Genomic DNA, 13,221 nt, shown 5'->3' with positions numbered 1-13,221 from the left:
GGGGAGGGCCTGGGGGTGGGATGGGTGTGGGGTGGAGGGGATCAGTGGGGCTGAAAGGGGGACATCTGTATTGGCCTCATCAATAAAGATGAAACATTAAAAAATAAGTAAATAAATAAAAGTCACTGAAGATTTATCTCAATAAATAAATAAATCATAAAATGCTGGTTTTTAACATAAAAATAAACAATATCAAAAGATAAATATAAGCATGATGTGAATATATGTCAATATAGCTTAAGTAAAATGTATTCATGTCATCTTTTTTATGTTCTGCTCCATTACACAATTATTGAGTACTTTGAGTACATTGCTACATACTCAAATACTAGATACTCTTTTTCTTGAACATTTATCTTTAAATTTCATTTTAAATGCTTTTTTTCAGTTTGTTTTTAATTTAAAAAATTAGCTTTAACAGTGTTATCCATTTACCCAGATTAATTCTGCCACAGATACTTTTGACAGTGCTCTGTACCTTTATTTATTTCTTCAGTTGAGAATCTGTATATATTTTGCATAATATATTAATACTGTCCTCAACTGGCTTGACTGGATATTAATTCTTTACTCAGAATTTAAATTCATCCAGATTAAACATGATTTGTCATTTATAACCTCATATGTCATTATAATTCATCACAGAACTTTTTCAGATTAGAGCAGTAAATTTGTCATACTCACTGTTGCACCTGAACTAAGATAAACCATGACTAATATATTAAATGTATGGTGTATGTTATCACATATAATTTTAATATATATCTTTTTTAAATCCCTGTATTTTTTTGAGCCTTTGGAACCCACTGCCTATTATTTACTAGTTAATAAAAGCAAATCACAAATACACAAATTAGTTGCAAAGAACTAAAAGGATAAGTAAAAAAACACACCAATCACGCTTATTTTCATCACTTGTGCTTCTATCTTGTGTGTTTATGGGTATGTGGACATTAGTGCTCATGTTTGCAATTTTTGTAAAACATTAATATATCTTCACCTTATTTGAAAACGGCCAGGTAATTCCCCATGGGCATGCTGGTATTTAATCGATCTGCTCTTCATGGCATTGCACATAGATCTCCTTTCCTTCCAGAGCATCACACCTAAACAAATTTTTCAGGCCTAAACTTGGCGCCTTATAGTCATGCACTTAACCATTTGTTAATTCCTCAAATAACAGGAAACAGCATCAGAGTATAACTGGGGGAGGACAGCACCACTGCAGATTCATTGCCAAATGCCAAGTTACTTTGAGCCGCTCAAGGCTGAAGTATTCAGCAAAGCTTCTTATGGAACAACAGAAACATTTATGCACTGGTACATTTTAAATCATTTGATTGAAAGGAAAATGATAAATGAGCAGCTGATGCCGTGACCTCCTGCTAGGATAAATAAATGTAAGTCCACCACAATCCAAGGAGACGCTGATCATAACTTGTCATCTTGTAAACATATTTATGCCTGCTCCTGATTCACTGCATTTTTATGGAAATTTAAATCTTTCCCAATGGTAGAATGCCTCCAGTAATGAGCATGAAAATGCAAACAGATTTTTATTACCATCAGATGCTGAAGGCTCAGGTGTGCTTCACAGGGTGCTGAGGGACTGCGCAAATGATCCTCGGGCTCCTTTAATTATATCAGTTCAGCCAGATCTCTAAAGTTACAATATTTATAGTAGGCGTGTATTCATTTGTATGTTTATCTGAATTATTATTTTCTTTTGGATCTAAGCCAGGCAAATTTACCTCATTATGAGCATTTCTGGTCAGGAAGCACCCTTACAAGTTTTATTCAGTGATGCATTTTACCTACATAGGAAGTTTCTAGTCACAACTCAGTTCTTAGAGCAGCATAGAAAGGAAGAATTTTATTATCACCAGCTCCTTTCAGTTCTCTCTTCATACTGTATTAAGTTCACAGAGCTTCTCAACTCCAGATATGAGAATCAAGAAGATAAGTTATGGTAGTCATTTTTGAGAAATGACATCAGGAACAACATCTCAAGGAACACTTCAGTAACTTCAGAAATTAGCCTCAAAATGGCATGGGCACCATTTGGACCACATGCCAACATCCAACACTGGATCCCAACCGAGTGTTGTCACTAATGTATGGAGATAATAGAGGTCATGAAAATCCAGAAGATTTTACATAGCAACAATGTCAGGACAACAGATGAGGCTTGTTAGCATTGCTAAAGTTATTGGGATCTAGAAAGGACAAAAATTGCTTAAAGGTGCAAGAATCTAGGGAACAACCTATTGTGGTGTTAGGACAGCAATTTTACATTCTTCTTTACAGCACAGGTATATTGAACCCCTGCCAATGTTCTTAAAGTCATTTCACGTTCAACGTATGTTTGGGTTATCGTCAGAAGAAAAACTTAATAGAGTAAATTTTTTTAAAGAGCTAAAAAATCAGTATTTTTACCTTTTGATCTATCATCACATTAAAAAGCTCTTGTGCAGAATTAATAATGTTACTGTGTTATCAAATAAAGGCAGCCAGTTATTCCATTGAGGCCAGAATGAATGTAAGGGGTAAGTGCTCTCAATAAACTGGGCCCTGCCTCTCACTCTACTCCCATCAAAGCCTACATGGTCCAGCCACAACAAATAGTTGTCTGTTCCCTGAACATTTCTGACTATTGCATGATTGCATGTTTCATTTTTCATGTATTCAGAACATAGTAAAGATTTATTTGTTCAAGGCAAAGCACTAAGTGCTGGGGATGTCAAAGTGATACAGCCAGAAACAAATTCAAGCATACTGAGCTTAAAATGTAGTGGAAATATTTCCATATCTTTGGGTATTTTTTCCTGTTCCCGAAATATCTTCTTCTCCTCTTTTCTGCCTGATAGACTCTTATTCATATTTAGAGATCCAAGTCAAGAATACTTTTCATATAGTCTTTCTATATTATTTTTTCTAAGGAAAATAAAATCTTATCTCCTAGATATTGTTAACTCTTGCATGTGCTTCAGTTGTAGTTTTGTTTTGTTTTTTTTAATCTCATTACAGTGAAAATATTTGTTTTCATTCATCCTCTAGTCTATATGGACTAGACTAGAACCTCCCAAAGACAAGAACTGTGCCTTAGTCATTAAGGCTTTGTGTATAGTTAGCATTAAGGAGATCAATGTTTTGTTGGATGAATAAAAAAATGAATGAATGAATGAATGAATGAATGAATAAGTTTCTAGATGTTTTGGATATCAACCCCTTACCAGATGTATCGTTGGCGAATATGTTCTCCCATTTAGTTGGTTGGCTTTTCACTTTGTTGATGGTTTCTTTTACTGTGCAAAGCTTTTTAGCTTAATGTAGTCTCATTTGTTTATATTTCCCTTGACAGAGGAGTTATGTTGGCAAAAGTGCTGCTACAAGAAATGTCTGAGATTTTACCTCCAATATTTTCTTCTAGGATTTTTATGGTTTAGCAGCTTACATTTAAGTCTTTAATCAGTTCTGAGTTTTTTCTTGTGTGTGGTGTAAGTTGGTGGTCTAGTTTCTTTCTTTTTTCTTTTCTTTTTCTTTTTTTTTTTTTCATCTATCTGTCCAAGTTTCCCAACACAATTTATTGAATAGACTGTTTTTACCCACTGTATGTTCTTGCCTCCTTTATCAAATATTAATTGCCCATAAAGGTGTGAGTCTATTTCTGGGCTCTCTATTCTATTCCATTGATCTGGATGCCTGTTCTTATACCAGTACCATGCTGTTTTTATTATTACTGCCTTGTAGTATAGTTTTATATCAGGTAGTGCGATACCTCCAACTCTAAATAATGCTTCAATTCATCCTCTGCTATTCTCCTCCCTGCCTCCATCTTATTTCCTATCCCCTAACTTCTGGGACCATTCGTTGTTCTTGAAATGCAAAATGCTTATCTGCTGGTAGGCCTTTTGACATACTCTGCAATTTACCTGGCATCGTCTGTTTTCTCCACTCTTATCTGGTTCTCTCTTGCTCTTTCTTCTGATATAACTCAGACATGCCTTTCTCATGACTTCCAAGACGTCTTCCCTAACCACCCTCAAATGTGTCAGACTTTACGTGTCCTTCACCATTGCCTAGATGATTTTAAATGTCAGTTTGTTTAGTCTGTCCTGAGAGCTCTGTGTGGCCCAGTACTGTTTTCCTGACTTTGTTTCTCCAGTCCAGTGTTTAGCACTTAGCATATTTTTAACAAATATGTGGTAAATGAATAAAGGATCTAAATATTCCAATGTCATCCCTGAAATATTAGCAGCCCAAGGATCACCTTATAATTGTTCATAAGCTAATAAGTGATACTATATCTCAGAGTAGAGAGTAGCTGACTCCTCCTAAGCAGATCACTGGATACTTACATTGACAGATTTAAAGTGGGCACTAAAACTCCTAGATCAGCCTCAGCTGCAGGGAAGGAGAAGGAAAACCTGAGGCATATTCAGCTAAGATTTTATATCTCAGTCTGACACAGATGGCCTGTGAAGGGCACACCTCTATGTGCTTCTTCTTATAGTTCTTTCTATTCATAAAATGATTGTCCTATCTTAATGGCTGTATCCCCAGGGGGTGCCCTGTAAGGATCCATTGGTTCACTTTTGCAAAGTTTATACTGGTATTTCTTGAATAAAGACACTCTATAAATGCAAAGCATCTTGTCATTAGTACAGATGCCCTACCACAGTCCAAGCTACCTATGTGATTCTGTGCTACCAAACAGCTGCCGGCACCCACCAAGAACATCTGGTTCCTTTTCATGTTGGCATGGGCTTCATTAGCAATAAAACAGCTAATGGCTTTTAGATGGCCTCATGATTACAGCTTTTATTGGTACCCTAGGTAATTGAGTTAATAAATTTAATTGCCAACACTGACACTTCCTCCCACCCGCCTCCACTCCTCTAATTCCTTCTCCAACTCCTCTTAGTCTCCTCTCTCAAAAAAAAAAGAAAAGAAAAGAAAAGAAAAGAAAAGAAAAGAAAAGAAAAGAAAAGAAAAGAAAAGAAAAGAAAAGAAAAGAAAAGAAAAGAAAAGAAAAGAAAAGAAAAGAAAAGAAAAGAAAAGAAAAAAGGAAGGAAGGAAGAAAAAAGAAAAAGGAAGTAAGGAAAGAAAAGAAAAAGGCAGAGAAACCATTAATAAGAGTATCGAACAGGTGACCTCACAAAACACTTCTGAATGACTTCAAAATGTCACTAAGACCATCCCAGTTTGTTTATAGCAGCATGTGGTGCCATGACTCACATTTACTACCCTTTTCCTTTCAAGCTAATTTATAGAACTGTCCACACTATATGGAGCAATACACAGAGTATATAGTGTGTTGCCACAAAGATTTCCAAGGTATATTTATAGTTGCATAGGAGAGTATGGACACAGATTTCTGAAATTCTCAACTAATAATTCATATACTAGATTGTAAATCGTGTGGAAATATTACATTGCACAATAAAACAACCACAGAGAAGAGACTATTGGAAATGGAAATCTTCTCTTAGGAGACATTTTTAAGATCTTGTGGAAAGAATAAGAGATCGTGTATTGCAATATGTATTTCTCTCAGGAAGACACTCTCATGGGTGGCTCTGGGCTTGTTTGTTTGCTACTCTTAGAAACTTCCCAGTATTATCATTGACTAATATCATATGCCCAAATTGCTCCTGTCCTTCCAAATTAAATTATTTACCCCTTGTAAAGCAAAAGGCATTGCCTTCATCTTTGCCTACTTAAAAGAGGCTGTTGGAGATACCAGTAATTCAGAAATTCAGCCTCACACTATAATCTATGTCACCCATCTTGTAGTATCCAGATGGCTTTCATGCCTGACTCCAGCTCAATGACCCTTAAATTCCTTCTTACAAAAACCAGTCTCCTGATTCCTGTCTCATTAATCTGGGTAGTCGCATTCTTAGTCTCCATAATATTAAATCAGGGTTGGAAATGTTATTCAGTGGGTGCCAATTATTAATTAGTTATTTTTATATCCTAAGTATACTTCACAAATATTTCATTTAATTCTCACATCTTGTAAGTCAGGTTTTGTCACCTGGGAGTAATTTCTCCCACAGGGTACATTCTCAACGTCTGAAGACATTTTTGGTTGTCACAACTAGGGAGGTACTACTGGTATGTAGTGGGGAGAGGCCTAGGATGCTGCTAAATATCCCACAATAGGAGAGCCCCCATCACAATGACTTATTCAGCCTAAAATGCCAACAGTGCAAAGTTAAGAAACCCTGTTATAAGGTCTTGTTCCCATCGTAAGGAAGAGAAATAGAAGCTGAGAAAGGTAAAGAGCTTGCCGAGCATCACTCTGACCACAAAAGGTGGAGCGTGAGTTCAAACCTAAGTTTATCTAATTCCAAAGTTCAGCCTGTTTCTGCAGGGCAATGTAGCTTCCAGGGGCTTCTGGAAACCAAGAGGGCACATGGAAATGTTTGAAAGGGGGTTCTTTAACTGTTAAGTACCCAAAACCACATTATGTCATGAGGCCTTTTTTTCTAATGGTCATTATACAAGTTGCATTGCTGTGATCATTGCAGAAGCTTGCCACAACCTGCAGTGCAGGTGAAAATGATCCTGGCTACAAAATTCCACTTGGGGATGTCATGGTGGCACATGTACGAAATGTAGATGTGTCAACAGAAATCGTGTTAGATAGATCAAAAAGGACTGTGTGCAAAGCAATTTTATGTTATGAAAATGGCAAAAAATTATTTTTAAAATGTCAATTACTGCTGAAAAAGTGATACAAGGGTATAAGCTGAAAGAGCAACAAGAGACAAGACGTAGCAAGAGCCAGATGATGACAAGGGCACAGAGCGCTTTCCAGGTTTCTCACAGGGAATCCTGGTGATGAGTGATGCTGTCCTTATTATCAAGGGCTTCCCAGTAAATTAAAATTTCATATATTTTATTATTTCTTAATGCTCTTTTCCACTCTTAGGGAAAAAAGAGTATATTGCAAAATCTAACTTTGGAAATAAAAATTAATAAATTAACTGTTTAAATTCAAATATTTGTTTTATGAATCTGTTATCTTTTCTCTTTTCAGCTAAACCCAGAGGTTTTTAATTAATAACAAATATTTCATCTTTCCTTTAACTGATTTGCATAATATATTTATAGTAAACAACAAACATTTTCTAAGATCCTTGGGCTCTTCATTTTTTTCTATTCCCTGCTTTCTATAGTCAGTTAGTGTACCTAAAGCTATTTTGTTCTTCTTGTATTGTTTTCCTTTAGGATTAAGATATGTAACCTCCGGTTATTTGCTTGGCTTGGGAATGTAGGAGTGGGAGTTTATGGAGGACAAGACAAAATCAGTCCAGAGAGGGGCCTGGGTTAGGGAACAGAGGAAGAGGGAGAAAGCAAAGCACACTCCAAAGACCAAGGGACACAGGCGTCCACCAGCCCACAGGTGCTCTCCTGCTTCCTACAGGCAGAAGGCAAAGCCATCTTTCCTGTGCTGAGACACTCTGCTGTGTTAATGAGTGTTTAGGTATTTATGAAATCCTTTGATTTCCAACAAAATTTTCCTCACCTTAAAGCCAATAAGTGTATCACTTTTTATGGATACCATTATTTACAGTCATTAAAGATGGTCTTTGGTCTTATGCCAAACTTTCAGCTCTAAAGCCTCTTGGGGTGTCTGTACTATCACTAGATATTTTTATCACCATGAAATTCCAAGGAATCTCACTATGAATATTTTTATCACCATGCATATTTTTATTACTGTAAGTCCAAAACAGCTATGTTGTGTCCTCATAACCATATTAAAGTTGATCTGAAGGAGACACACGAACAAACACCCATTCTATTTCTGCCAATAGCACCCAGAATTTAGTGGGAAATTAGTGTTCTCACAGAACTTGCCTACTAAACATATTTACTGCCTCTCACATACCCATGAAGCTTGCTGGTTGACAATAAGCTAAAGGAAACAGAAAATGGCACAAGATTTAACTAGGCATCTTTATATTATTCCAAAATATTACATTTTGGACAATTGAAGAAGTAGGTGATTAAAGTTCCAGGAACAACAACAATCTGTATTTGTATGTATATATGTATGTATGTACGTATATCTCGCTCCATCTCCTTCTCTGCATGCATGCATACATTATATATATGTCTATATATATTTAAAACAGAGTATGGATGGTTAGGTGGTTGTGCAGAGAAAATAATTCCATTGGTCTGAAACCTATATCTACCCATCTACCTCTATTCTTTAGGAATATGACAGAATTAAGAAGTAGACCAAAAAAAATATTACGGAGTTTTCAAATTATTTTAAATAATGAAAAATATTTTAAAACATATATTCTATCTGAAAATTGAATATATAAAATTGACAAAAGCATAGAGTAATTTCCAGCTTCCACCCTATCAAGACCTCTAAGGAATTCTCTGGAGGTATGTGGAAATATCTCAAAGTGTAGATGGCGAGCCATTGGTGGGGTGGAAATCCCAGGCTCCAAAGTAAGACTTACCTGGGAATGAGTCCAAGTGATTAGCTATGTGATGTTGAGGAGGTTGTCTCTCTTTTGGGGACTCTTCTACAACAGTAGAGTCACACCTTATGCTCCTGCTTATGCTAAGCTCTCATTGAGACAGATTCTCCTGGTACATTTCCCAGGTCCTATAGATCTCATTATCCTTTGAATTTTCAAAACTCATACATGGCCAAGTGGAGGGTTGAGTAGGTAGGCCATCTTCCTGGATGAATCCTCCGACCTGGGGGAAGACAGAGATCAACTATGGCCCTGAGGACAGTTGCTTAGATATACCTTCTTTTGCCACTCCCATTCCAGGGCAGGGTTCATAGCAAACCCAAGAATTCACTCACTGCTTGAAAAACCCACAGGCATTTGATGGTGGTATTCATATCAGGCAGCACAGAAGCTGCCAATCTGATGAAAACAGGAAAAAAAGCCAAAGCACTCCACATATGCAAATTCAAAGACTTTGCAGCAAGGAGTTTAGACTGTAGATTTTGCCATTCTATGAGTGCAATATTAATAGAAATTATGCTAACAGTGTCTTTTCAGTTTGGCTAAGAAGAAAATGTATTTTCAGGTATCTACCAGTAACAGCTTGTTGTAGGTGGTTAAAAAAACAACCACCACCTGCTTTTGATTGAAAATGTACCTGTTCACTCCAAAGGCAAAGTAAGCTCCAAAGAGAGAGAAGGGTGAATGCAGCCTCGCTTTAACCTCTGGGTTCTTGGCCAGCTCCTCATTTGAATCATTGGGGTAGAAGGAAATTTTTATTTCTATTCAGAGAAAAATAAATCCTTCTTTGGAAAGAGCATGGGTTATTATCTGTGGGTGAGTCAGAAAAGTCCCTCTGTCTAGCTGGATCCTCACAAGGCACAGCAACTCCTTTTGGTGAAAGAGCGTAATGCTAATGACTAGCCTCTCTTCTCCCCTTTCCTTTTGGTAACAGTCTACGGGACTTAATGGGCTCACGGGGGAAGCAGTACTGACTTCATGGAAATCTCTGTTTAAGGTATTGAGATTGGCTGTGTATTAAATACAGAGCTTTTGGCTGTCTATTTAAAAAAATCAATTCTGTGCAGAAGTAATACTGAGAATTAATAATGTTTACTCTTCTTCTGCTATGAGAACCGGACTTCAATCGAATGTGTGTGAATATATATAGATATAAATGCACATTTGGGTTGCTTTGGCACTTTCTTGGCTATTTTTCCTGCTATATATCTATATCTAATTATCATCTATCTATTTATCTATCTATCTATATCTATCTATCTATCTATCTATCTATCTATCTATCTATCTATCATCTATCTTCTTTAAGTCCTATTCTCTTTGTCCTGCAGAAAGACAATTTCTGTCACCACTAGCAACGCTTAACCGCACCCATTCCAAGCTAAAATAGAGGGGTTTTTCCACACACAAAATACAAGGAGACACAAAGCACTCAATTTTATTTGTCCAAATATACTTTAAGACCTTGAGTTTAACCTTAGTATTGGCATATGCAGCTGAAAATGAATCCTTATGACAATGTAAAATATGTCAAGAGTTACAGAGTGGATCATCTCTTTGATGTATTTTGCCTGTTCGGTATAAAACTATCAAGAGCTACTTGATATAAAGCCCAGTGGCTACCAATGCTACACATACATTGTTCCTTGTTTTTTAAAACATGAAATAGCACAATATATACTAGAGCAAGTAAATTGCTGTGGCAGAGAGCACCTCAGGTCTGAAGACTCCAATAAAGCAACAAAGTTGTGAGGACTATAGGAGAGTTATACTGTGCTCTAGTGAAAGAAATTCAGTCATCTAAATACCTCATTTTACATGTGAATACTCTGGGATCATAATGCTAGTCAGTAGTAGAATGTGACAAGAACTAAAATTCCCTTACCATACCCCAAAGTTTTCTCATGATCCTTCAGCTTATTTCTGCTCACAGAGCTTACTTGGTTCTTCAGTGCCGTGCAATTATGGATTATGAAATTATAACTACTTTTTCCTAGCTTCTTGAATTAGTTAGGAAATTGTAATTAAAACCCTTGCAAAAGAAACAAATGTTTTCTTTTGTGCATTCAACAGTGAGTGAATCTGTGAAAGCCTCAGTTTCATGCAAACTTCCCCAGCTCCCAGCCACTGCTATTCTTCCACAGAACACTCTGAGCAGCAGAAGGGAGAAAGGGGAGTGGGAAAGGTGGAGTGGATTACAGAGAACAATCATAGGCACTTACACTGTCCATCACCCTATGCTGCTCCATTCAGCCTTTCCAGAGAGATGGCCTGGGGCCAGTGCACTGAATGCCAGTGCTGAGGACGAGGCATAACCGTAGAGGTGGCTTTGTCAGACCAATGCTTCTGTGTCAGGCCACTGTGGCCAAAGCCAAGGCTATGCTGCTGACCTGGTAACGTACTATGTTCACATGCCAGGGCCTCTGGGACTCAGGAAGAGCCTAACAGATGTGAGCAAGCACCTTAGATCCCCAGGATGGGAATTACATCAAGAGAACGCTTTTGGCAGTGATCAAAACATATGGCATTGGTAAGCTTATTAGTCATGTACTTTAAGACATCATTGTGAGATGAGAAGTCCCAAAGAGTTTTAGGAGCTCAAGGCTCCTTTGTTTCCTTTTCTCTGCTCCTCTCACTGCTGAAGTCTCCCTCCTCTCATCCTGGGAAAAGAGGCTGCTTGGCCACAGGCATCACGGCTTCACACAATAGCATCCAAACTGGGAACTGAGGGTATCTCCTCAAAAGTCTCTCCCTTAATAGGAAGGAAAACATTCCAGAAGTTTCTCCACAGGCATCCTTCTGCACTTCATTAACCCCTGGCCTCACGCTGGACCTATCCTGGGTGATAGTGAAAAACATTAACATGAATTAACTTGAAACAGTTTGACCAATCAGGATTTACCCTTAGAAATGGAACCTTAACTAACTTAACTAAATTGATGTTTAGTTAGCAAAGAACAAGAATACATTGTTCCCCAAACTGGGTCACTTTTTACCACTGCCAGCAACAGGCAGTGTCTCCCAGGAAGGTTCAAGCCTTAGTGTGGCTTGGCGGGCAGGAGCTGAAGGTCAGTCAATACAAATATCATACTCTCACAGTTCAAGAGCAAGGCCCACTGGGCATTTCTCTGACCAAGGACTGCCCGGCACCTGAAATCATTCCAAAAGCCTCAAACCACCACCAATGCTTAGAGTCACTGTACTAGCCGCATCCTAGGAGCTACTCCCCAGAGTACGGACTAGCAGGCTGTGGCCCTCCTGCACTGTCTGTGCACATCTGGCTATCTCAGAAGAAATAGAAATCAGCCAGTGCCATATTCACAGGGAAAAAAATAGGCCACATGAATTAATTATCTTGTGCTTGTCTTAAGGCTGCTAGACCACTGCTTGACAATTCCCCCTGCCCTCTACAAGGTATAACAGTACCTTGTGAGGCTTGGTATCGGGACCATTTAAAACCTCAGCAGCAGCAGAGACCGTAACCGTGGAATTCTCATTCTTCACTCAGGAATAGTTACCGCCCAAAAAAACTAGTGATAAGGCACAAACTGATGAATTGTTCCTAAGCTACTTGCCCTTTCAGCTTTTCAAAGTGAAAAAATATAGTCTTTGACAAAATTAAAGCATCCACACTTCATGGTTTTTCAATGTGTCCCCCACCACAGTCAGGGAAGCAGGGAAACGCTATTGGTGGACATTCTCCTGTAGCAAATTGAAACCCTTTATCCATGGTGTCTGGTCTTCAGAGATGCTACCCCCACCACTAGGAAATCTCCTAGCTGCTCCCTCATGAGTCACTCTCCTTTGGAAAGTCAGAAAGGACCTGGAATACCATAGTCCAAATGTATGTTAAGAAGTAAAATCAAATCTTCTCGTTAAAGATTTTCAGAGCACCATGAACCTAATCTTTACAGAGCTTGTCACATTGCCAATGGAAATTGGTTTTATGATGTATTTTGCAAACAGCAAAAGAATCACACCGAATTAAAGGCTCTGGGGATAATGCCTTGCGATATGGGAAATGTACAAAATATTAACAACATCAGTAAAAAACACTATCAATATAGCATTTCAGGTAATCAACACAAATCAAAATCAAATTCTAAAATTTATTATGAAAAATAAAGTTTTGTTCCATAGCACTTTCTAATCTTTTAAAATTCTCATTAAGAAAGACATTTTCTCTTGTTTATTCAGTGAAGTTGGAAGTTTATGGTTATGTTGATCTTTTGCACTCAAATAATTTTTAGTATTTTTCTAAACAAAAACACTGTCTTCACATGGATCCATCTGATTTGACAGCATAATTCTTTTCACCATAACAATCAAGCTGTAGCTTGATTCCACCACTTATGTGGAAATTGGTTTCCTAATGGAAAAATACATCATAATTGTGTCAATAAAATTCCTGAGCAAAGCTACTTAGGGATGCAAGATTCAACATCAGCTCTTCATGTTGCAAAATACATCTGTAAACTGCTTCCTAGAAAACCGTTTAATTATTTTCTTTATTTATACTAGGTTTTTCTTTATTAACCAGTTTTAATAAACTGGCTATTTAATTCAACTAACAATAATTGTTGCTTAATAATATAAAGATAATTCCACTAATTTATTTTTAATCTTCTTTTCCAGAGAATAACAGTTTCTCCTTCCAGTATGGAAAGAAAATTACTTCTATTTAAGGCACAGATGTGGTAACCAAATG

The sequence above is a fragment of the Miniopterus schreibersii genome, assembly GCF_964146895.1.
Source record: "Miniopterus schreibersii genome assembly, chromosome: 3".
NCBI lineage: Eukaryota > Metazoa > Chordata > Mammalia > Chiroptera > Miniopteridae > Miniopterus > Miniopterus schreibersii.
The sequence above is the reverse complement of the archived record's forward strand: the minus strand, read 5'-3'. Positions refer to the sequence as shown.